This window comes from Balaenoptera ricei, chromosome 11 (assembly GCF_028023285.1).
Source record: "Balaenoptera ricei isolate mBalRic1 chromosome 11, mBalRic1.hap2, whole genome shotgun sequence".
In the NCBI taxonomy this organism is placed as follows: Eukaryota; Metazoa; Chordata; class Mammalia; order Artiodactyla; family Balaenopteridae; genus Balaenoptera; species Balaenoptera ricei.
In genome coordinates, this window is record NC_082649.1 from 101,346,010 (window position 1) to 101,371,144 (window position 25,135).

The 25,135-nt window shown below is 38.9% G+C and overlaps 1 protein-coding gene and 1 non-coding gene across 7 annotated transcripts in view; both read right to left on the reverse strand.

Moving 5' to 3' along the window:
• VGLL4 (vestigial like family member 4) overlaps positions 1-25,135 on the reverse strand; it is a 273,405-nt gene that overhangs the window by 113,383 nt on the left and 134,887 nt on the right. The window lies entirely within an intron of this gene.
• Positions 1,814-1,886, reverse strand: TRNAA-CGC (transfer RNA alanine (anticodon CGC)). The gene has a single exon. It is a non-coding gene; the product is annotated as a tRNA-Ala (tRNA).

The following is a 25,135-nucleotide window of genomic DNA, read 5'->3' on the forward strand; positions in this document are numbered from 1 at the left end:
TACAACTGCAATTACAAAACAGAGCTCACATATTAATAAAATCGATTATTTTGGTGCATTTTATAAACTCTTTCCCAAGGCAACTCAAAAAATGTCTTAAACAGTGACAGTATCACTGTAATATTTTTTATTCTAGAGTAATGTTTAGAATAACATTCTTTTGAATATATCAATTCTGGCATGCATCTTTAAAACTAAATAGGAAAACAGAATCCCTCTTCCAGCAGGTAAGTCTGTTAAGACGAGTTTTCAGGAATGAACTATGTGCAAAAGCGAGAGCCTGTTTCTAAAGCAGATAAAGTAAAAGTGTTCAGATTAGAGAAAGGCTACCTGACACCCCTCCTATCGCCCTTCCTCCTTCCGTCCACAACTGGGCATCTGAGGCACCGGCACGTAACCCCTAGGTTCCCTCGGAGACATTCAGGAGCCAAAGGAACAATGGAAAGAAAACTGAAGTATAGGCTGGAAAACTTCTGTCCCAGTCCCCAGTATTATAACCTTAGGAAAGTACTTCTACTGTTTGGGTCTCAGTTTCTTTATATGAAAATAAGGAAAGCCTGGGTTCCTTCCCATTTAAAATGCTATCATTTTCAAATATCCTCATCTCTGTTAACAGAGAACATGTTAATTTACCTGAATCCCATGGTCCCTTTCAGGATGCAGACTCATGGTTAGTACCTGGATTTGATTTCATCAAGTGACCCATCATTAAAAATGTCCAACATTCACACCCCAAATACGTATATTCATTTAAAAAGTACATATAAGTAATGTCATCAATATCTATATTTCATATTAGTAAAGCTCACTTTCTTTTTTAGACAAAAATAAATATAAATAAAACTTACTGTCCCTGGAGCCCCCTGACGGAGAGACCATCATGGATATTAATGAGCCCCTGCCCTGTGCGGAGGAGAGATAATAATCGTGGCAAGAGCCCCTGTCCTTAAGATTACAATCTGGCCTCAAGCACAAATAGTGTTTCTATGAAGTAATGAGACATTCACATGAACATATCAAACTTTTTTTTTTAAGAAAACCATTGCAATACCATTTTGCCAGGTCAATAAGAATATGTAAAAAAAAAAAAATTTTAAGTGGTAACTAAGTGAGGTGATGGATGTATTAATTAACTTAATTGTGGTCATCATTTCACAAAGTATACAGATATCAAATCATCACGCTGTACACTTTAAATATACACACTTTGGCCAATTATACCTCATGCTGGGAAAAAAAAAATGGTTGAGTTTCCTCTCCTGCTCCCCCCAAAAAGAAAGAAAAGGTGGAAGTAAAGAGAACATTTTACCCTGGTGTAAAGCTGTGCTTCTCAAATTTGAGCGTGCACAGGACTCACTCAGGGAAGTGGTCATGATGCAGTCTCTCCATCAGTAGCCCTGTTATGAAGGCCGTGATGCTGCGTTTCTAATAAGCTCCCAGGTGACACCATGGACCACGCCGGAGGTGTAAAGAGATAGAGAACATACTCTACACAGTAACAAGCTTCCTAAACAGATGCATTCTGAAAATATGTAATCTAAAAATGCATTTTTTTTTTTTTTAAACTTCAACTGGGAAAATTCTATGCAGCCAGACCCTGGCTCAGAGCCCAGGATCCCAGCCACATGCCTCTTAAAAATAGGTTTGCAAAATGCCTAGCATTTTTTTTAAAAAGAATAGGATATTTGCCTAAAATTCTGGCAAAGTTCTTGATACTCACCAATCCGATTACTTTTTAAAAAAATTTTTTTAAATATTTATTTATTTATTTGGCTATGCCGGGTCTTAGTTGCAGCATGCATGTGTGATCTAGTTCCCTGACCAGGGATTGAACCTGGGCCCCCTGCATTGCGAATGTGGAGTCTTAACCACTGGACCACCAGGGAAGTCCCTATTATTTTTTTTATTAACTTCATCCTTCTTTCAATTTTCACTTCCTGCTCTACCATGGCATTAAACTGTGTCGCAAAATTGCCAAATCCCTGTTCTTGTTTGCCACGTATATGAAACCCCTTTTGCCATTTGCTTATCTCCTGCAAAACAGAGAAAGATTTCTTTCCTGGCAAGTTTTCTAAATTCTTTCATTTATTTATTTCTATTTCAACTTTACTGAGGTATAACTGACATATAAAATAGATATTTAAAGTGTACACAGTGGTGATTTGATATACATGTACATGGTGAAAGGATCCTCCCCATGCAGCTAATTAACACATCCATCACCTCACATATCTTTTTTTTTTAATGAGGACATTTAAGTTCTACTCTCTTAGCAAATTTCGATTATACAATACAGAGTTATCAACTATAGTCACCACGCTTCACATCACATGTTCAGACCTTATTCATCTCATAGCTGAAAGCTGGAACCTTTTTACCAACCTCTCCCTATTGCTCTAAATTCTTTAAGATTCCCAGTGGCACACAGTATCATGCAGCAGAGTTACGGAATCAGGAAACCAACAAGAACTTTTGTACTTTCTCAATGTTTGTAATTGCTTCAAATCATCATCCCATGGAAAGGTCCTCTTTGCTGAGCAAAGATGCTACACAACTAGAATTTAAGTTAGAAGGTCAACTTCAAAGGAATTTAGGATGCAAAGATCTTTCAGGCATCCAGGCAGTAACTTGATTTTCTAAAACTGTATTCTCAGCATTAAAATAGCTCAAGAAGGGACTGCCCTGGTGGCGCAGTGGTTAAGAATCCACCTGCCAATGCTGGGGACACGGGTTCGAGCCCTGGTCCGGGAAGATCCCACATGTCGCGGAGCAACTAAGCCCGTGTGCCACAGCTACTGAGCCTGTGCTCTAGAGCCCTTGAGTCACAACTACTGAGCCCTCAGGCCACAAATAATGAAGCCCGCACACCTAGAGCCCATGCTCAGCAGCAGAGAAGCCACCGCAATGAGAAGCCCGCGCACCGCAACGAAGAGTAGCCCCCGCTCACCGCAACTAGAGAAAGCCCGCGTGCAACAGTGAAGACACAGCACAGACAAAAAAAAAAAAGAGAGAGAGAAGGGGATTTCAAAAAAAAATAAAATAGCTCAATAAGAAAACATATGCTTCTACTTAGTGTTTTTTTCTTCCTGTTGTAAATTTTACTGTCCTGTTATTTTCTTATTTTTAAAAACATCTTCATTCTCATTCAATATCCTGGCAAATTTTTCATATTTCCCCATGAATTTTCCAGCACAGCTGTGGGTTTCCAAGTCAAAGTTTGTACAAACATCACCTGTCAAACTTTTGCAAGGAAGTGTCATCTGCATCCTGACCTCTATCATCGCTCCCTTGCTGAGGCTGTGCTAAATTTCTTAGCAGAGCAAGACCCTTGCAAACAGCCTCCTGCAGCCCCTTCCTTTTACCGGTGAGACCACAGAGAAGCAAACAGGTTCAAAGCCACACTGCTATGGAAACCAAGTCCCCTAGCATCTTCATTTGTGCACTTTCTAATAATCTACAGACCTGCAGAGACAGCCAATTATGAGAAATAAAAGCTCTCTATTTATAAACATTTACTTAAGAAGTTACCGATAAAAAATTCTATAAAATGAATAAAAAGAGAATGCAGAGCGCTTTACCTTAATGGGAAAAGAAAGGGCAAACATCATGGTGAATTCTCAGGCCACTACTCCTACAACTGAATTTACAACAGCAAGTACTCTCTCATCTATTCTACCAGGCCAGGTTTCACAGCAAATCTCCACTATTCAGTAGAGGGAGGAAATCTTTCTTTCTTTCTTTCTTTATTTACCATGAAAACTGTTTTATTATTCCTGAATGATTTACAAAAAGTAACAGTTTCTTATTCATTTTGTGTGGCAAACATAACATCAATTCTAAATGTTGAAAAAAAGTTAAGTGAACGACAGCAAACAACGACAAAATTGTAGACCAATCTTAATTATGCCAACAATCTTGAAGATTCTTAATAAAATAATAGTATTGATAAATGCAAATAAATAATGCACAGAAAGAATAGTACAGGCATGCCTTGGAGATAATGCAGGTTTGGTTACAGACCGCCACAATAAATGGAATGTTGCGATAAAGTGAGTCACACAATTTTTTCGGCGTCCCAGTGCACATAAAAGTTATATTTACACTATATTGTAGTGTACTAAGTGTGCAATAGCATTATGCCTAAAAAATCAGTGTACAGACCTCAATTAAAAATACTTTATTGCTAAAAGTACTAAGCATCATCAGAGCCTTCAGCAAATCATAATTTTTTTTTTCCGGTGGAGGCTCTTGCCTCAAAGTTGATTCTGCTGACTGATCAGGGTGGAGGTTGTGACAATGCTGTTTGATAGCATATTACCCAGAGTAGAGAAATCCTTCCTTATTGAGTACCGTTGACCCAAGCAGGACAAAAAAAAAAAAAGTCAACAAAGGATCATTCGTAAGTCAAAGAATTAAAGCTTAATTTTTCAGAAAAATTTATCACATGCAATTAACTTTTTAAAATATGAACAAAGACCAATAAACTTTATTCATGGATTGTTTCATTACATACTTTTACTTTACACTGGAGGCAATTAAAAGAGGCATCCCAGATGGAAGACAGTCCATGTAACTCCACGAGGACAGGGTTTGGGGGTGTTTGCTGCTGGGTCCCGGTACCCAAAAGAGTGCCAAGCACAGGACGGATGCTCAACACATATTTGTTGAATTAATGACTCAAAAGAGAAAAGGGAAAAAAGAGAAGAAAGTTGCAGCACATGGACACAAACACTGAGCAAACTAGGATGGCTGTTTATGGGGAATGGATGGAAAATGAGGATGAAGTGTGATAAATAGATTAATCAGAGCTGAGCTGTGTGTGGATCAATGACAGATAATAAGCCATGAGTTGAGGTTCAGCCAAGGGAAAGAGAAAAGCCCTGGGCGGGGACAGGAAAAGGTTGGGATGGAGAAGAATGACCAGTTTCAAGCATTAGCAACCGACCCCTCCATCTCCCAGGCCTGAAAAAACCAAGCTGAGGACCAACACCTGCCTTTAGGCTCCCGGTTCCTGCTTACTGACCAATATGTATTAGTAAGTGTCACTCAACAGGGAGTTCAATTCCAAATAATAATTATTAGTTTGGAAAGAAGGAATCTTGGAATCCCATTTACCTATATCCCATTTTAAAAAAAGAAAAAAAAGTGCACATTTTCAAGTTCACGTGAATTAACCTCAGGTTGAAAACAAACAGCACTGCGGCTGGCTCTCAGGAGCAACACGGCACTGTCTCCTTAGCCAGCTGTCACTAAGTTAACTACACAAATTTGGCCACTTAAGAGTTTTTTTTTAAATACCCAGAACATAAACATCATATTCTCTACCCATATTGTATTATCACCTTCCTAATATTGTATTATCACAATATTCCCTCCATCGCCTGCCCTAATCCCCAAAGAGACTCCACTATTATTCATGAACTCAGCTTGTACATTACTTGTTCTAATTGCCTTCAAGGCTATTCTATTACCATTAACAATGGTAATAGACAATGGTAACAATGGCCAACTTTCCAAAGTTAAGGGCTTGAAAATTAGTCAACAAATTTGTTCCTAATTTTTAAATGCCCTGAGTTACAACAGCACTGTATACTTTTTAAAAGCACTTTCACAAGATCAACTCATGGGAAGCAGGCAGAGCAGGTATTAGTCCCATTAAGAAAAAGGGAATACAAAAAAGATAAAATAAATAACACAGTTATTGCCAGAGCAAGAAGTGAAACAGGTCTCTGAAACATATTTAGTCCAAAACACCATCATTAGTTCAATGTTTTTCTACTTCAACAAGCAGTCTCGCAATCATTGACAAAAGCTGAGAGTACAGAGGGGTTTGGAAAGGGAAGGAAGCCCATACAAGCCTTCCAAGCAGAACTCCACGCGATAACATACACTGTTGAGAGCCTCCACAGACCAGGTGCTGTTGTAGATGCCGGGCCTTGGCAGTGAACAAAGTCCCAGCCCTTGAGGAGCTAGCATTCCAGTGAGGGACACAGACAGTGCACAAGTACATAAGATAATATCAGGAAGAAATAAGTGCTCTAAAAAGAAATGCAGGATTCACTTACCTGTGGAATCTAAAAAAGGCAAACTCATAAAAACAGAAAGTAAAATAGTGGTTACCAGGGGTTGGGATGGGGGGATAGGAGAGATGGTGTTTCGGGGTGCAAACTTGCAACGAGTAGATAGTAAGTCCTAGAGATCTAGTGCACAGTATGGTGAATACAGACAATACTGTATCATAATACAATATTGCTAAGAGTCTAGATCTTAATTATTCCCATCACGAAAAAAGAAATGGTATTTATGTGATGTGATAGAGGTGCCGTCACTACAATGGCCATCATATCACAATATATAAATGTATTAAACGTGTTGTATACTTTAAATTTACACAATGTTATATGTCAAATATGTTTCAACTTAAAAAAAGAAAAAAGCATATTTACACAAAGCTACAAATATACTACCTGGGAACATTCTAACACCATCGAACTGTACACTTTAAATTGGTCGATTGTATGGTACATCAATCTAAGTATCTCAATAAAGCTGTCTTTAAAAATGCAGAGTAAAGGGATAGCGAACAAGGGGTCGGGTATAAAACGACACAGTTTTGTGCTAGCTGAGCACCTAGCCAAGTTCACTTGGCAGGCTGATTACACATCCCCCTCTTGGCTTCCACAATGCCAGCAGCCAGACTTCTAAACTCTGGGAAGCTCTGAGACATGACCAGCCCAAGATGAAAGACCCACTATATTGAGACTGCAGGTTCTCCTAACAGACAGGTGGCCCCCAGAGGTCCCTCTACAGTGGGGCTCAGAGTACAAGCCGCCACCCCTCACCTTTTATTCAACTCTGTGATTTCTTCTCTGACCTTAACCATGAGTAGACATGCAGGTATTTATCTTAGGAAAGCCACTAAGATGGAAGATAGAGGCCAAATCAAACCCCAAAAGCGTCCCAAGGACACGAAGACTATGCAAGAAGGAAAACTTTTAAAAATACTCTATCAATTGCCTCAGAGATATAGCAGCCCTGAAAGAGGGTGTGATTTTTCAAAAGAGCTCTAGCAACTAAAAACATGATAGCAGAAGTTTTAAAAGTAATAGAAGAATTGGAAAATAAAGTTGAGAAACGTCTTCCAGAAAGTAAAATAAAAAGTTAAGAAGGAAAAAAGGGAGAACGGGGTGGAAAAATGAGAAGACCAGTCCAGGAAGCCCAACATCTGAAAAATAAAACTGCCAGAAGGAGAAAAGAAGAAAAAAAAAAAAAACAGAGATAAGAAGAATTACCAATGAAATTATGTAAGAAATTTCCCCAGGAATGAGTTTCCAGATACAAGGGGCTTACTGCATCTCCAATATTATGGATCAAAAGATAACTACAGCTAAAACTGACACGAGTTTTTACCTACGTGAGACACATTTCTGGCAGAATTAGTGTCATACCGCATGTATAGTTTTACTGTTAAATATTTAGGTTGTTTTCTATATCATGTGATACCACCATAAGCATCATTGTGTAAGCCTCAGATTATTTTCTTAGGATAAATTCCTAGAAGCAGAACTACTGAATTAATAAGTATGAACAGTCTGCTAATCTGTACTCCCATCAGTGACTATGCATATGATTTGCTAGAATCCAAAAAAAAAAAATAGACTGCAAATTTTTTTAGTGCTATAATGAGTAGAATATATGCGAACACAAAGGAGAGAATACACAGGCAGTCATTTTTTAAAATTTCGCTTAACGTTGAAGTCATATTGTTTACAATTTAAATCAACAATTCTATGGGCTTGCTTCAATGAAAGCCACTGTTCTCAGATGGTAGTTCTCAAGAATAGAGGCTCCGTAAAGACTCACATCAGGGGCTTCCCTGGTGGTGCAGTGATTGAGAGTCTGCCTGCCAATGCATGGGACACGGGTTCGATCCCTGGTCTGGGAGGATGCCACATGCCGCGGAGCGGCTGGGCCCGTGAGCCACAACTACTGAGCCTGCGCGTCTGGAGCCTGTGCTCCGCAACAAGAGAGGCCGTGATAGTGAGAGGCCTGCGCACCGCGATGAAGAGCGGCCCCCGCTCGCCGCAACTAGAGAAAGTCCTCGCACAGAAACGAAGACCCAACACAGCCAAAAATTAATTAATTAATTTTTAAAAAAAAGTATACACATGTTTATTATAAAAAAAAAAAAAAAACTTGCATGGTGAACTCCTAATAGTCAATTTAATAATCTCCATCTACACTGAAACAGCCCAGTGGAAAGGATATGCACTGTGGAGTCAGTCAACTCTGGTTTCTCACCCCATATCTCCCAATCTTTGCCAGGCGGAGACAATACTCTCCATCTCACTACTTTGCACGACATCGGACACTTCATAAGCTTTCAATAAGTATTTGTTGGACGAATGGATGGATGGGTGGGAATTAAACGTGGAAATGCTCACACCATTACAGCAGGTGTTCAGTAGAGGGCAGCAGCCCTCCTCCCCTCCCCAGGGCTCGGTCCCCTGCCTTGTTCTCAGCTGCTGTGGTTTCCTCTCCTTCAGAGATGATCCAGTCCCATGGAGTCAATTATTACTATTATTCTTATTACTAGAATAAATTCCAAACTCATATGTCTAGAACTGACAATCTGATCTGACAGCAATAAAACTGTGTCATCTTTCCCCAGCATTAGGTCCCCTTTTAAAATTCTCTTTTTCTCAACCAATCAACCGAAACTAAGGACCCACTATGAATTCTATACTGTGCTGGACACAATGAAATATTGAGAATATGAAATCCTACCTTCAAAATTATATACCTACTTGGAAATAATAAGCTAAAACGTGTGAAACAATAAACTATAAATAGCAAAGTATTAATTCCACCCATTAAAAATTCATTTAACTGAAAATTCAGCTCTATGTGTTAAAGATAGGAGCCAGGGAAAAGTTAAAAAAAAAAAAGAAAGAAAACAAGAAAAAGAAAAGACCCCAGGACAGCCAGGATAGAAGTAGTGATAACAGCATACATGCATTCTTGGACCCAGTAATTCATGTTTGGGAACTCACCATAAAGAAATAACCCTAAAAAGGGGGGAAAAGGGAAGAAGAAGCTGCCTGAATAAATGACATTCACTGCAGTATTATGTATAAAAGGGAAAAATTAGAAATAACTTTAAACTCCAACAATAAAGGAGCATCTGTTTTGGCCTATGCACTGGATGGCATATTATACAACCGTTAAAGCATTTGGGAACATTTCCTCACGTTAAAAAATGATTACATTATGTTAAGTGGAAAGGGATATTAAAGAGTGCATCCAGGGCTTCCCTGGTGGCGCAGTGGTTGAGAATCTGCCTGCTAATGCAGGGGACACGGGTTCGAGCCCTGGTCTGGGAAGATCCCACATGCCGCGGAGCGGCTGGGCCCGTGAGCCACAACTACTGAGCCTGCGCGTCTGGAGCCTGTGCTCTGCAACAAGAGAGGCCGCGATAATGAGAGGCCCGCGCACCGCGATGAAGAGTGGCCCCCACTTGCCACAACTAGAGAAAGCCCTCGCGCAGAAACGAAGACCCAACACAGCCATAAATAATAAATAAATAAATAAATAAATAAATAAAAAATATCATGTCTTTAGGGAGACCTCTTTAACCATCTAAGCTTCCCATTTCACCTTTGTTAGTCAAGTCCCATCTTATAAATACCCATAGATTGTACGCATTATGCAATAAACCTCTTTAAAAAAAAAAAAAAAAAAGAGTGCATCCAGCATCTAACAGTGATCGTATGAAACAAGAAAGCAGGCACAGAAAACTGATGAGAAGAAACAAAGCAGAAGAGACACGTGATGTTCTGGATGGTGGGATTATGAGTTTTTTCTTCCTACTTTTCTGAATTTATCAGACTTTCCACAATGAGCAGGTATTAGGTAGATAATAAAAACTTAATACGGGTTGAAACATTTTAAAAATATACAATTCTCATGTACTCTGGTCAGAGAATTCTTTACTTGGAGCCCAGGGTATCTTTCTTCATTCATTCATGAGCTTGGCTCTGCTCTACACACTGAGGTTACAGAGGTAAATACGTTACGCACCGTAGCATCATGTGGCAGAGCAGGGGTCGCCCATGAGAATGGTTTAATTGTTTTCAAAATCAGAAGGAAAAAATGAACCATTAGGTTGAAGAGTATGTTTTAATGTATAATATCAATATATTCATCTTTATACCAAAGCAGTTGTAAAATATAATTTTTAAAACATTTTTGATGAAGGCAGGCGCCTACAAGAGCAAACGTGCCTCAGGCTCATGAAAGTCAAACTGCGGCCCTGGGGACGTTCAAGGTGAAGACTGACGGTGAAGGAGGAGCCAGCAACTCAGATGGGGGAGGAGAGTATTTCAAGCAGAGACAGCAGGTTGTGCAAAGGTTCTCAAATGGGGTAACAGCATATATGGAAAATGTAATACCATGACAAGGCCTGGTCTGAACCACATTTTAAAATAAAGACAAGCTGGAATATAATTAAGAATGATAAGGGGTTTAGAAATTTAACCAAGGAGGTAAAAGATCTGTACACTGAAAACTGTAAGACATGGATAAAAGAAATTGACAACACAAATGAATGGAAAGATGTCTCATATTCATGGATTGGAAGAATTAACATTATTAAAATGTCCATACTATCCAGAGCAATCCATAGATTCAAAGCAATCTCTATTAAAATTCCATTGGCGTTTTTCACAGAAATAAAACAAACAATCCTAAATTTTATATGGAACCCTGAAGAGCCAAAGCAATCTTGAGAAAGAAGAACAAAGTTGGAGGCATCACACTTCCTCATTTCAAACTATATTACAAACTAGAATAATAAAGACAGTATAGTATTGGCATAAAAACAGACACAAGGACCAGTGGAACAGAATCGAGAACCCAGAAATAAACCCATGCAAATACAGTTCAACTAATCTATCACAAGACTGCCAAGGATACACAATGCGGAAGGGACAGTCTCTTCAATAACAATGCTGGGAAAACTGGATATCCACATTCAAAAGAATGAAACTGGACCCTTATACCATATACAAAAATCAACTCCAAATGGATTAAAGACTTAAGTTAAGACCTAAAACCACAAAATTCCTAGAAGAAAACATAAAGGATAAGCTCCTTGACGGTGGTCTTGGCAATGAGTTTTTTGGATATGACATGCAAAGGACACACAACAAAAGCAAAAATAAACAACTGAGTCTACATCAAACTAAAAAGCTTCTGCAGAACAAAGGAAACAATCAACAAAATAAAAAGGCAACCCATGGAATAGAAAAAAAATGTCAAACTATGTATCTAGTAAGGGGTTAATATTATGAGTTAATATCGGGGGTTAATATTATATAATTCCCTTTATATAAAGGGGTTAATATTTAGTATTGTAATACTCAATACGCAACAGCAAAAAAAAAAAAAACCACCAACAACAACGAAATTTAAAAATGGGCAAAGGAGGTGAATAGACATTTTTCCAAAGAAGACATATGAATGGTCAACAGGTATATAAAAAGGTGCTCAACTACACCTTTGTATCATCAGGGAAATGCAAATCAAAACCACAGAGAGATGTCACCCGTTAGGATGACTATTATCAAAAAGGTGAGATAACAAGTGTTGGCAAGGGTGTGGAGAAAAGGGAACACTTGCGAACTGTTGATAGGAATGTAAATTGGTGCAGCTACTACGGAAAACAGTATGCAAGTTCCCCCCAAAATTAAAAATAGAACTACCATATGAGCCAGCAATTCCGCTGCTGGGTATATACCCAAATGAAATGATCAGTATCTCAAAGAGATAGCTACACTGCCATGTTCAATGCAGCATTATCCACAATAGCCAAGATACGGAAACAACCTAAATGTCGCTCAACAGATGCATGGATAAAGAAAATGTGATATATATGTGCGTGTATATATAATATATATGATATCAATGTGAAAAATGTAAGACATTTATATGTTAATATACATTATATTTGTAGATATTACTGTGAGAAATAGTGAGAATATATGAATATATATTAATGTAAGAAAATGAGATATTATATATTTATATAAATATATATATGAATATTATTCAGTCACAAGAAAGACGGAAATCCTGCCATTCGCAACAACATGATGAAGCTGGAGGACCTTATGCTAACTGAAATAAGCCAGACAGGGAAAGACAAATACCATATGATCTCACTTACATGTGGAATCTGAAAAACAGAACAAATGAACAAACATAACAAGAGAAACAGAGTCATAGATACAGAGAACAAACAGGTGATTGCCGGCAAGGGTGGGGTAGGGAATGAGAGAAATAGGTGAGGGAGATTAAGAGGCACAAACTATGTATAAAATAAATAAGCATTAAGGATATATTGTACAATGCAGGGAATATAGCCAATATTTTATAATAATTAAAAATGGAATATAACCTTAAAAAATTGTGAATCATTATGTTGTACACCTGAACTTTACATAATATTATACATCAACTATATCTCAATCAAAAAAAAAGAGGTACAAACTTTCAATTACAAAATAAATGAGAAACAGGTATGAAATGTACAGTGTGGGGAGCAGAGTCAATAAAAATGTGATATCTTTGTACGGTGACAGATGGTAACTAGACTTATCGTGGTGATCATTTTGTAATGTATAGAAATATCAAACCACTATGTTGTGCACCAGGAACTAACACGGTGTTATAGGTCAATTATACTTCAAAAACAAATAAATAAACTCACAGAAAAAGAGAGCAGATTTGTGATTACCAGAGGCGGGGGTGGGGTCGGGGTCGGAGGAATTGGATGAAGCTGGTCAAAAGGTACAAACTTCCAATTATAAGACAAATAAGTACTAGGGATGTAATGTACAACATGAGGAATATAATTAACACTGCTGCATGTTACGTATGCAAGTTGTTAAAAGACTAAATCCTAAGAGTTCTCATCACAAGGAAAAAAAATTTTTCTTCTTTCCTTTTGTATCTACATGAGGTGATGGATGTTTACGAAACCTATGTGATCATCATTTCGTGACGTATGTGAGTCAAATCCTCATGCTGTACACCTTAAACTTATACAGTGCTACATGTCAATTATATCTCAATAAAACCAGAAGAAAAATAAATAAGTAAATAATAGAAAATAAAAATAAAAAAGTTGAACACACAGAAACAAAAAACAGAAAAAGTAGATGCCAGGGGTTGGGGGTTAGGGAATGGGGAAATGTTGGTCAAAGGGTACAAATTTCAGTTATAAAGATGAATAAGTTCTGAGGATCTAATGCACAACATGGTGACTAAAGTTAATAATACTGTATTATATACCTGAAATTTGCTAACAGTAGATCTTGAGTGTTCACTCCACCAAAAAAAAAACCAAACAAACCCAAAACTGGTAACAATGTGAGGTGATGGATGTGTTAATTAACTTGATCGTGGTCATCATTTCACAATGTATACGTATATCAAACCATGATGCTGTACACCTCAAGTAAATAAACAACTTTTAAAAAAACTTTTCTGGCCGCGCAGCATGTGGGATCTTAGTTCCCTGACCAGGGATCAAACCCACGCCCCCTGCATTAGAAGTGTGGCGTCTTAACCGCTGGACTGCCAGGGAAGTCCCGATACAACTTTTGTCAATCATACCTCAATAAAGCTGGGGAAAAAAGAAAGGAAGCACATCATATACGAAATAAGTGAGAAACGAGGCATCTCAGGATTAGAAAGAAAACTTAAAGGGAATGTGATAATTTTCTTCAAATACTGCAAGGATGGAAACAAACAATTCCAAGGATTAAATGTTCTAAGTAGCTGGGAGTAGAAATGTGTCCAAGGAGTGAAAGTTATAGCAATGTAGATTTCCACTCAATAATAAAACTGCCCTAGCTCCTCAAAGTGTTTAACAACTGACAATGCAGTGAAGTAATAAACTCTTACATCCAAGCAGAGGATAGAGAGGCAAACGTCAGGAACATTGCTAGGGTATCTCTGCATTAGAGGATATAAGAACAAGAGGATATAATCAAAGTCCTATCTATATAGAAAAGTCCTAAATTAGCATCTGTTAATGGTCCTAAATTAGCATCTGTTTGCACAGAAGTCCTCAAAGGGAAGTAGAGGTCTGCTGCAAGGTGAGTTCCCCAGAAAGCAGACTGAGAGGAGAGAGTGTGCAGGAAGTTTGCTGGGGGGTTCTCTCAGGATCATCCCCGTGGGGTAAGGGAAGAAGTCAGAGAGGGAGAAGTTGGCCTTCAATGCAGTCACAAGGGCCACAGCGACCTTCGGAGTCAGGGCAAGAGGGCTGGCTGGACCTTTACACCCCTTACCCACCAGTCACTGCCTGCAGGCTGCACCGGGGAAGGGGCATGACCTTGGGAGGGAGGCTCCCATTGGCTGAGAGCTGCCAGGGGGCACACAATCAGCAGCATTGGCATCTATTACAAAGCATTACGTAAAATTTTTGTGTATCAATTATTTCAGTAGGATAACATACATCAAATGCCAAAACCAAATGCTGGCACTTCACAACATTGCGCTGTAAAATATTTAGTAGTAGCTCACTGGTCTCGCTTGAAAACATCACAGCACATAAATATCATTATATTTACAAACAAATCTAATAAAAGAAAAACCAAGTTTCATTCTTATTATAGAAATATCCCATCCCAATCTCCACAGGCAAAATTTAGGGGGTTGAGAATCCTCAACTAGGACACTATGGTTTTGAGGTTTGACAGCCAAAATTAACCAGTAATATTCAAATTAAATGTAAAACTAAACGTTTTTAAACCCTTTCCTCTCCTCCAAGATGTAAACAATTCCTTTACTCATTGGTTATCTTCTAACTGATAACCTTTCACCATGCTATTCCTTCATGCTATTAATACTAGGATATTAATTTATAAAATTACCTGCGCCACACATATGAAATGGGAATATCAAATAATGAGACTTCCATACATCTCAACTGAAATTCAGGTTCAATACCATGAAAAATACCCAATCCCACAGAAGAAAACAAAATTTGACTCACTCTCTAAATATGCTCTATGCATATACTTCAAGTACAATTAACAATTATTTTATATTTTAATTCATTACTCTTGAAAAATAGGTGAATAATATCTAGTCTTCTACAATTAGTGCAGCTGGGTTTTCAACAAGTCTCAAGAATAATTTACTCTGGTTAAAATGCTGCTGATGGAGCATATGCTCAGTTATGATACAAATATTAACAAGGCTTTCCTTTTGCTCATGAAGTGTATATTTACACAACACACAAAAAAGTGATGTGGACAAAGGCAAGCAGGGCCTGCCCTCACACTGAATTATCTAAAAGGCCACCTCCTTGGTAACCAGACTGACCCATTTTTAGAGGAAAAAAAGTTTAAAATTTAATACAGAAAGATTTTTTTAATGGTCTAGTCACACAAAGGTAAAGTAGCTTCTTGCGATTTATCTCTGAAATTCTTCTGAAAGCTCAGAGAGAAGGAAAATAACAAGGAAAAGTAGACCTACAGTACTACAGTCAAAACAAAAATTGCTTAATTCAGGAAGATTTAGAGAAACCAAATTAAGATCAAGGGAACAATAAAATAAACAGGTGGGACTTTGAGCTGCTAAGTTTGCAGTGATTATCACAGTAGCAAGTGAAAACTAACACAATTGTTTATTAACATCTATCCTTTGCTAGCTTTCAAGCAAATGTTGAGTCTTACACATTTTAATGTGTTCTGTTCAAATCTAGCATGGTTCTCTGCACAAACTTGGCCCTCAATAATATTTTTTGAATGAATGAAATCCTGTAAATCCCCTCACTGCTTTCACCAGAGGAAGAATTATATTAGAACCGTCTAGATCAAATTTCTTTAGTTGGACTCTTTATCACAGAGCCCAGGAGCTTACAGACTCTACATTTTTTGAATTTTATTGTTCACTGGTCTTAGTTTGACTTCTCTAAATGTTTCCGAAATACATAAACCTCTACAAGGCTGTTTCTTTTAAAGGATGGCTAGTTTTCTAATAATAACAAACATATTCAGTATATAACTGAATCACTTGCAGTATATACCTTTGAAACTGACACAACATTGTAAATAAACTATACTTAAAAAAACACAGTTTGGGGTTTTACCGTTTGGGTTTGCTGGTTTATTTTCATTTTCATTTATAAAGATAAAAGCAGATATAAATTTTTCTTTCTACTTTTGTTATTATTATTGTTGTTGTTGTTGTTTTGGTTGTCCATTTGACTCACTTATTTCCTATTTTCCTAATAAATGCATCCTCTTCTCAGTACTGCTTTGGCCTCATCCCACCAGAACTTCAATCTGGCAGATGTATAAGATCCTAATATCTCTGTAAAATTCTGCAACATTTTGTTGCCTATCTTCCAAACCCCTAATTTTGTCTTCAATCATATCCATTCAATTCTCAAGCTGATCTTCCTTAATCTTTTAAATTCAATAATCATAGCTTTAATCTCCATAAACTTTGTTGTTCTAAATGATCTTTTTCTTCATAGCAGGGTACTTTTATTTAATATATTCATACTGTCAAATCTCTTTGAAGATCTAACATGTTTTTACTTCTCCCATATTCCCCAGAGTCTTCTGACTCAGGTTCTTCTCTTTCATCCTATTTGTTTTCCTCAAATGTCTGATGATCCCTTGATATTCATTCATACTTAAGAATAAAAGACTGGGTTGATCCACAAGGGCAACTAATGCCTGTTTCCTCTCTAGTATGAGGTCTCTCCTTGGGGAGGCTCAACTGTAGGGCTCTACGTAAAGAGTACAGGAAGCGTCTGATGATGGGCTTTGCCTTAGGGTATAGGAGTGAGGAACAAGCAGCAGGCAGGTTGGGAGACAAGTACACAGACCCGCCAAAATAAGAAAGTCTTGCCTCTAGTGTGAAGGATTTTAGTACATACTGCCTATTAGAAGGCTCAGACTTCCTTCCCCAGCACCCTTTTTGCTGTGGGTGCCCATGGTGATCTTAAACTCTACTCTGCTTCTCTCTCAGGTCCCTAAACCTACTTGAGGAACCCTCCCAAACAGGATGTTGACTTTTTGTGAACACAGTCAGTTCTTAGCCAGGGGATCACTGTTATAAATGGAATACTTTATTTTCCTGAATTTTGCTCCGGGGCCCCTTCCCACTGGCAGGTGTTAGTCACTGTAAGTTCTGCTTTTAATTCAGCTTTGCACCTGTGTTTGGGGTTATGATTTTTTACTTTTGTTTTTGTTTTCTTTTGTCAATCTAATCCCATCTGTTTTCAGTTTTCCAGGAATTCTTTATAACTTTTAGTCTAACGAAGGTAGGCACCCTTGCTAGTTTTCCGCAGTGTTACAGATTTTTTTTTTTTAAATGTATAGTGTACTTTCTTATTTTAAAGGATTTTCGTTAAGAGGGGAGCCTGATGCGTGTGTTCAGGCTGTCATTTTACTCCAAACATCCAGTATGTCCCCCTGAATTCCTGAATGAAACATTCCTTTGTAATTTAAAATGTTTTATTCAAAGCACCCTAAGCTAGCACTTTGCTGGGGAACTGAAAAAAATCATTCTTCTCAACCCCTGCTTACCGGTGAACAAAACGGATTTCTGCCTTGTCTGGTTCATTTAAGAAGTGACTACAGCCCAGTTAAACGAGGTAAGTTTCATGAGAGAAGGGACTTTTAAGCAGTATTTTTCAGAGGGAGAAAAAAAACACATGTATGTAAAGTCTGAGGAAAAAGGCAGTCCTAGAGAAAGAAATGGTAACTTCCCCCGATTTCAAATGGAAAGAAGATGTACTCATTTCATTTACAAGGAATCAAGAGTTTGATCCAATAAAAAGCAGTTACAATAAATCAAAAAGCCACTGAGGAAGTAACAGTTTGATTTTTCAAACTGAATTTGATTTCTCTAAAAGTGTAAATCCCACACTTATTGCTTCTACAAATTATATCCACATACAATGCCAAGTCAACAAGCATTTCATAACTGTGTAACATAAATCTTTAAGAAAACAAAAGAAGATGAAGAAAAGATGTGGCCTTTTGTCTTTTAAAAATAAACAATCTGAATGGAAGGAGAAATACACACATACCCAGATTCATGTCCACACTGAGATCATGATAGATACTTGGCGATGTTTCAATATTAAATATCACCTTTTCCAGCTCTTAAAGAATTGCTATAGGAATTCACAACTACAAAGGGGGAGGGGAGAGAAGCTGACGGAAGTTGCTTTTTTTTTTTTCCACACACACAGACTGTATTTTATTTTTACAAGAGATAAACAGACTGACACCAAGCATTGTACATGGATGACCACAACAAAAGCAACAATGATTGCAATTACCAAACATGAAACACACTCATACTATGTCATAATATTGACATTCAGTCCAGTAATCCTCCACTGTAACAGCTCCTTTACTTTGCAGTGAAAATCGATTTGTATATTCTTTGCCTCTGAGTCCTTGTGGGATTTTTTTTTTTTAATTCAAACAGAAAGTCACAAAAATTATACTCATCCTCATCAGTTCACTCAGTCCCATGTAATTAATTTTTTTTTCATCTTGATCTTTTGTTAGCACTTTTATGAGTTCGTCAGTTTTTCATTAGAGTTCTGAAAATGCTTATTCATTCAGTTCAGCAGCACAGTTACCAGAAACCTGTACTTGTCAGAGTCTTTTCCATGAATTTCTTGAAGATGAAACCCTTTTATAGGAACATATTTGCAAAAGCATCAGAGTACACCCAGAACTGTCTGTAAATGACAAAAGACTTAAAAATTACCACGGTTAAAGATTTGATGAAAGTTCATAATAATGCAGTTGACAAGAAAATTAGTTATTTCTGAGATTTTTTTAAAAATCTGTTCTTTTAGGTTGTATTAATAGAAGTATTGGGACTAGACTAGAAAGCACATACTAGATAGATACTTATAGGTTCCATCTTGGCAAAGGAACTACTGTTGGCCTCACATGGAACTTTAAGTATCTAGAAATTTTATATAAAAATCCAGCCTTCATCGTGTCTTGAACAATCAGAGCTCCACATTCACATGTAAAAGTAGTCAGCTGGAGCCAGTGGTAACAACTGGCTCTGTAAGGAGGGAAAACAAAAAAGCCAGGATCTGGTGTAAATACTCCCACCAGGGCTGATTTCAAGCTCCCAACGTGATTCAAGGTTGGGAGGAGACCCGCACAAGTGGCTCCCGTGAGCCAGCTCTGGCACAGCAGTGGCTGGAGCTGGGTGGGGGCCGCCCCCTGAAAAGGAGGAAGAGTTTCTGTTCTCCAGGGGTCCCTGCACCCTGCAATCTCACACTTGGCCGCTTCAGGCACCTGTCACCAACCCACCCGGCTCCCTCTGTCCCTTCACCCCCAAGGACTCATGACTAAGACAAGGTTGGTGGTGGTCCTCAGTTCACTGTACCCAGATCACACACACAGATCACTGTTCAGGTGTGAATGTTCCATCTTACAGGAGGGAGACTGATGAGCCAGGGTGGGTGAAGACAGCAACTTCAAATGATGGTTTGGAAGACATCCAACAAAGAACGGTCCTTGTGCTGGGGGTGTCTGGACAAGATACTGATTAGGGAGGGCAAGGATTTTCTCAAGATGCAGGGAGGGGAGGAGAGGATGGGGAGGGAGGAATGTGGAGAAAGGTATGTATCAAATGAAAAAAGGTAAGTACTTCAGCCAAAGATTCTTTTCTTTTTTTTTTAACATCTTTATTGGAGTATAATTGCTTTACAATGGTGTGTTAGTTTGCTTTATAACAAAGTGCATCAGCTATACGTATACATATATCCCCATATCCCCTCCCTCTTGCGTCTCCCTCCCACCCTCCTTATCCCACCCCTCTAGGTGGTCACAAAGCACGGAGCTGATCTCCCTGTGCTACGCGGCTGCTTCCCACTAGCTATTTTACGTTTGGTAGTGTATATATATCCATGCCACTCCTCACTTGGTCCCAGCTTACCCTTCCCCCTCCCCGTGTCCTCAAGTCCATTCTCTACATCTGCGTCTTTATTCTTGTCCTGCCCCTAGGTTCTTCATAACCTTTTTTTTTTTTTTAGATTCCATATATATGTGTTAGCATACGGTATTTGTTTTTCTCTTTCTGACTTACTTCACTCTGTAGGACAGACTCTAGGTCCATCCACCTCACTACAAATAACTCAATTTTGTTTCTTTTTATGGCTGAGTAATATTCCATTGTATATATGTGCCACACTTTCTTTATCCATTCATCTGTCGATGGACACTTAAGTTGCTTCCATGTCCTGCCTACTGTAAATAGAGCTGCAATGAACATTGTGGTACATGACTCTTTTTGAATTATGGTTTTCTCAGGGCATAGGCCCAGGAGTGGGATTGCTGGGTCATATGGTAGTTCTATTTTTAGTTTTTTATGGAACCTCCATAATGTTCTCCATAGTGGTTGCATCAATTTACATTCCCACCAACAGAGCAAGAGGGTTCCCTTTTCTCTATACCCTCTCCAGCATTTACTGTTTGTAGATTTTTTGATGATGGCCATTCTGACTGGTGTGAGGTGATACCTCATTGTAGTTTTGGTTTGCATTTCTCTAATGATTCGTGATGTTGAGCATCCTTTCATGTGTTTGTTGGCAATCTGTATATCTTCCTTGGAGAAATGTCTATATTTAGGTCTTCTGCCCATTTTTGGATTGGGTTGTTTGTTTTTGATATTGAGCTGCATGAGCTGCTTGTAAATTCTGGAGATTAATCCTTGGTCAGTTGCTTCGCTTGCAAATATTTTCTCCCATTCTGAGGGTTGTCTTTTCATCTTGTTTATGGTTTCCTTTGCTGTGCAAAAGCTTTTAAGTTTCATTAGGTCCCATTTGTTTATTTTTGTTTTTATTTCCATTTCTCTAGGAGGTGGGTCAAAAAGGATCTTGCTGTGACGTATGTCATAGAGTGTTCTGCCTATGTTTTCCTCTAAGAGTTTTATAGTGTCTGGCCTTACATTTAGGTCTTTAATCCATTTTGAGTTTCTTTTTGTGTATGGTGTTAGGGAGTGTTCTAATTTCATTCTTTTACATGTAGCTGTCCAGTTTTCCCAGCACCACTTATTGAAAAGGCTGTCTTTTCTCCATTGTATATTCTTTCCTCCTGTGTCAAAAATAAGGTGACCATATGTGCGTGGGTTTATCAGCCAAGGATTTTTGACTGATATTTTTAATTGAATTGCGAATGACGTTAAAACAGTTCAAAACATTTTTATGTGTATTAAAGGAAAGCAGGGATTTCTAAAGACTGAAAAATATTCATTGAAAGGAAATAATAAACCATCCTCAAGTGTCTAAAGAGCTATTCAGTGGAAGAATCTAGTTCCAACATCCATTATGCTAATTAACAAGCCATTATTTTCACCAGTGAGATCCATTTCTAACATTTAATATGCTAATTTGATCTGATATAAAACTACAAAAATAGCAGAGACATTTGTAGTAGCTGTCTCTGGGGGGTAGCCCTTCTGATTAGATGCCAGGTGCCTACCCTGGGAAGCAAACGGTGATGAAAGCATCTGACCACACCTAGAGAGTGTCTTAAATAAGCACATAATACTATCCCGCCTTATGTTTTCTGAAGCTTTTTAAAGTAAAATGGGCTACTGGGCAATGATCTTTTCAATGCCATTGTTCATGAAAGGTAAATAACTGAATGCAGAAAACAAATTATTAGTGACTCCAACCTTTAGAAAAGGCAGTAAATTCAGTCTCCTTATTTTGAAAATCAAAAGGAGTCTTGGGAACATTAAGCCAGAGAAGAAGACAGCTCCCCAGGACCTGTGAGTTCCTCGCCTGGAGGACTCTGCACTACCCAGCAACAGCTGACACTCAGTTATTAATTGCTATTCTGATGATCGTAGCATGCGATGGCACATCAAGATACTGGGGCGGGTGGGGGAAGCACCTCAAGTTTTTTTTTAAACTTTAATCTTGACTTAGGCATCCAAAGTCTTAAAGCTTCATTTTTTCTCTGACGCCTCCCACTCAGCCTACTGCAAAGGTTCTTGTTATAAGAATCAAATGAAAATGTTTTGCAAACTATGAAGTATTATCAAGAGGGAATCAGTACTCCTTTGAATTTGTATGTTATTAGTAGTAACAGTGATAATTAGAGTGGGTCATTTTTGCTAGTGTTCAATAAATTAATTCCTTAGAGATGAGCCTTTCACTCCAGCAGTTACTTTATTACCTACAGATGTTGATTAAAGGCTGATCAGATGCACCAAATGGTCCACGCGTGGAATACGAAGCAGAATAGTGCAGAACCCTTGCCGTGAACAGGTCTGGGGTCTAACACCGACCCACAGAACCTTAGGTCCTCAAGCCCAGCCACTCACCCAATGCCTATTCCCTTCCTCACCGCCTCTGAACAGCTGTCACCTCATCTCTGCCTGGGCACTCTGGCAATGAGGGATCTTGTTACTCTGTAAGCAGCCCGTGTCGTCAGAGCCGAGAGCCTCTCCTTGTGTCCACTGAGGTGCTTACAGGACAAGAAAGCTCAGGGTGAAGAGAGGTTCTGGGGCGGCAGGCAGCTGAGCCACCGGCACGCGTGAGGGGAGTCCGGGCAGCCCCTGCACATGTGCTGACACCCGTCCTCCACATGTGGCTGATGACGGCTACTTCATACCTAGGAAATGCTGTTTCACTGGTTGGGAAACCTTTTCCAAATGAAAACCTCCTTGCTGACTTATTAGTGGAGGGGGCATATACAGTTTTGCTTGTTTTTAATCTGCAACCATGTCTTCAATGGCCTCCCACCTGAGGACGCACAGAGCAGATGAATGAGGGCTTAGGCTTCAGAGTCAGGCTGCTGAGTTCAAACCTCAGCACCGCCATGACCAGCTAAGCATCCTTAGGCAAATTATTTCAGTGCTGTACATCTCTGTTTCCTTGGTCATAAAATGGGACTAATTATAGTGCCTCCTGTGTCGGGTTGTTGTGAGAACTGAATGAGATAACACAGTAACCCTTAAACTGAGGTCCACAGGCAAATGCTGAGGGATCTGGAAGGAGTTTTCACTTGTGCTGTTATTTCACTGAGAATCTTTTTTAAAAAATCGAACGTAAGTATATCCTGTATCAGACACCTACTATAAATATAACCAAGTGTTGGCACATGATTTTGGTGACTGTGTTTGCATTTTTTTTTCTGGTCTAATGAGAAAAATACAGAAACAGACCTAGTATGAGATTGAGGTATTTGCACTAAAAGAAAACCAGTTTATGTCACCATAACGCATGCAATGACATATTTTACAAGAGTTTGCACAGATAAAAATGGTGGGGAAATTGCGTCAAAGGACACATGGCAGTACAGGCACGGTGACGTTAAAAGAATCAAGCGCAGCGCAGCAGGAGTGGCACCATACGCCAGGGGGACAGAATTCAGCCGTAGCAGATCATCATCTATTGGATTATGGTTAACTTTTACGGGCTACATTTAAATGATAAGTTCATATCCTGGCTATGCAGCTGTAAAAGAACTGTAAGCATAAACATTTTATGCCCAGTGTTCTGCTTACACATTTTTAAGTAACACTGTAATAAAGAACCGAACTGTGGTTATGCAACAGAACGTTCTTATTCATAGGAAATACATACTTAAGTATTTAGGAGTAAAGAGGCATGATATCTCCCATTTACTCTCAAATGTTTCAGTAAAAATAATCCACATATATATGTGTGTATACGTGTATACATACACATACACTACATACATATATACATACATACATATATATTATACATATATATATATTTAGAGAGAGAGGGAGAGAGAGAGAGAAGGAAATGGAACAAAATATAAACAACCTGGTTAAAGGATTATGATAGCCAAAGAATTACAGCGTCTCATACCTAGAAGTTCTAGCCCCTCCTTCTTAAAGACGCAGATCCAGAACTCCCGAAGGAGTATTATTAGACCAGGGACTCAGTAACTCACATCTGGGGGAAGGGACCGAACATCAGAATCACCTGGGTAGGCGTTTGCAAAATGCTTACAAATACTCCTTCCTCCTCTCTCTGGGAATCACTGCCACGGTGAGCCCCTGTCTTGGATACATGATCTCTCTACAGGTGTTAGGATATAAAGGATAAAAATCATAAATGCAGTGACCGGAGCCATCAAATTAGGCTGCAAAGGATCCGATCGGTAGGCTCTCCATCAGTGTCTGTTAGGCAGTCTCAATGGAACACCCTTTTGGAAGCAAGAGGGACCTAAGTAGGTTTAACCAAAGGGGAGTGACCATTTTCTTGAGCACTGACTCTAAAAATCAGGAACAATACAGGCTTAGGACAGAGAGGAACTGCCTCTAACGGGGCAGTCCTGTTTGCTCCCAGTGGGTATGCCAAGTCCTCCACTGCTCTTGGCCGAGAACAATGTGAGGACGTCACCCCTGTCCAGCCACCGATGGATTCCAGCTCATCTGAATACCCTGGCTCACTGTACCTTCATGCCCCACGGGTTAGTCAAATCTCCCCAGTACATACATGCAGGAGCCAGAAGCAAGTTTACCCAATGAAAGAGATACATAAACCAAATCATGTTTTTTTCACCTGCAGGTCCCAATTCATTTGTGGATCCTAAAGTCAACTTAATGAGTCATGACCCAACTTTTATTTGGACAAAGTAAAACGCAAAGAAATACAGGCAAATCAAGCTACACTGTACAAAGCCAGGGTAGGAATTGTTTCATGAAGCTTTTGTATCAATTATGTCAATATGAGTACAAAGGTCACAAGGTAAATGCTTTTTTACGCTGGGCCATGGCCAAAATGTTTGAAAGCCACTGTGTCAGGTGCTGAGAGGAAAGGCAAGAGAATAAGAGGGAAGGAGAGAATGGGAAAAAAAAATCAGGAGCAGCCCTGGTCACAGGAAAGTGGCTAAAGCACCGTAACCTATACACACAGTGACCTGATTGATGAGGAGGCTGGCATGAAGTGATGGTGATCTAGGAGGACAGAAGTCCATCTGAGAAGACAGTATGTGAGCGCAGCTCATCTTTATGTTATAATGAAGCATATAGGTTTCTTTCTTCCCTTTTTAAGGCAAAACAGAACACAACCTATACACAT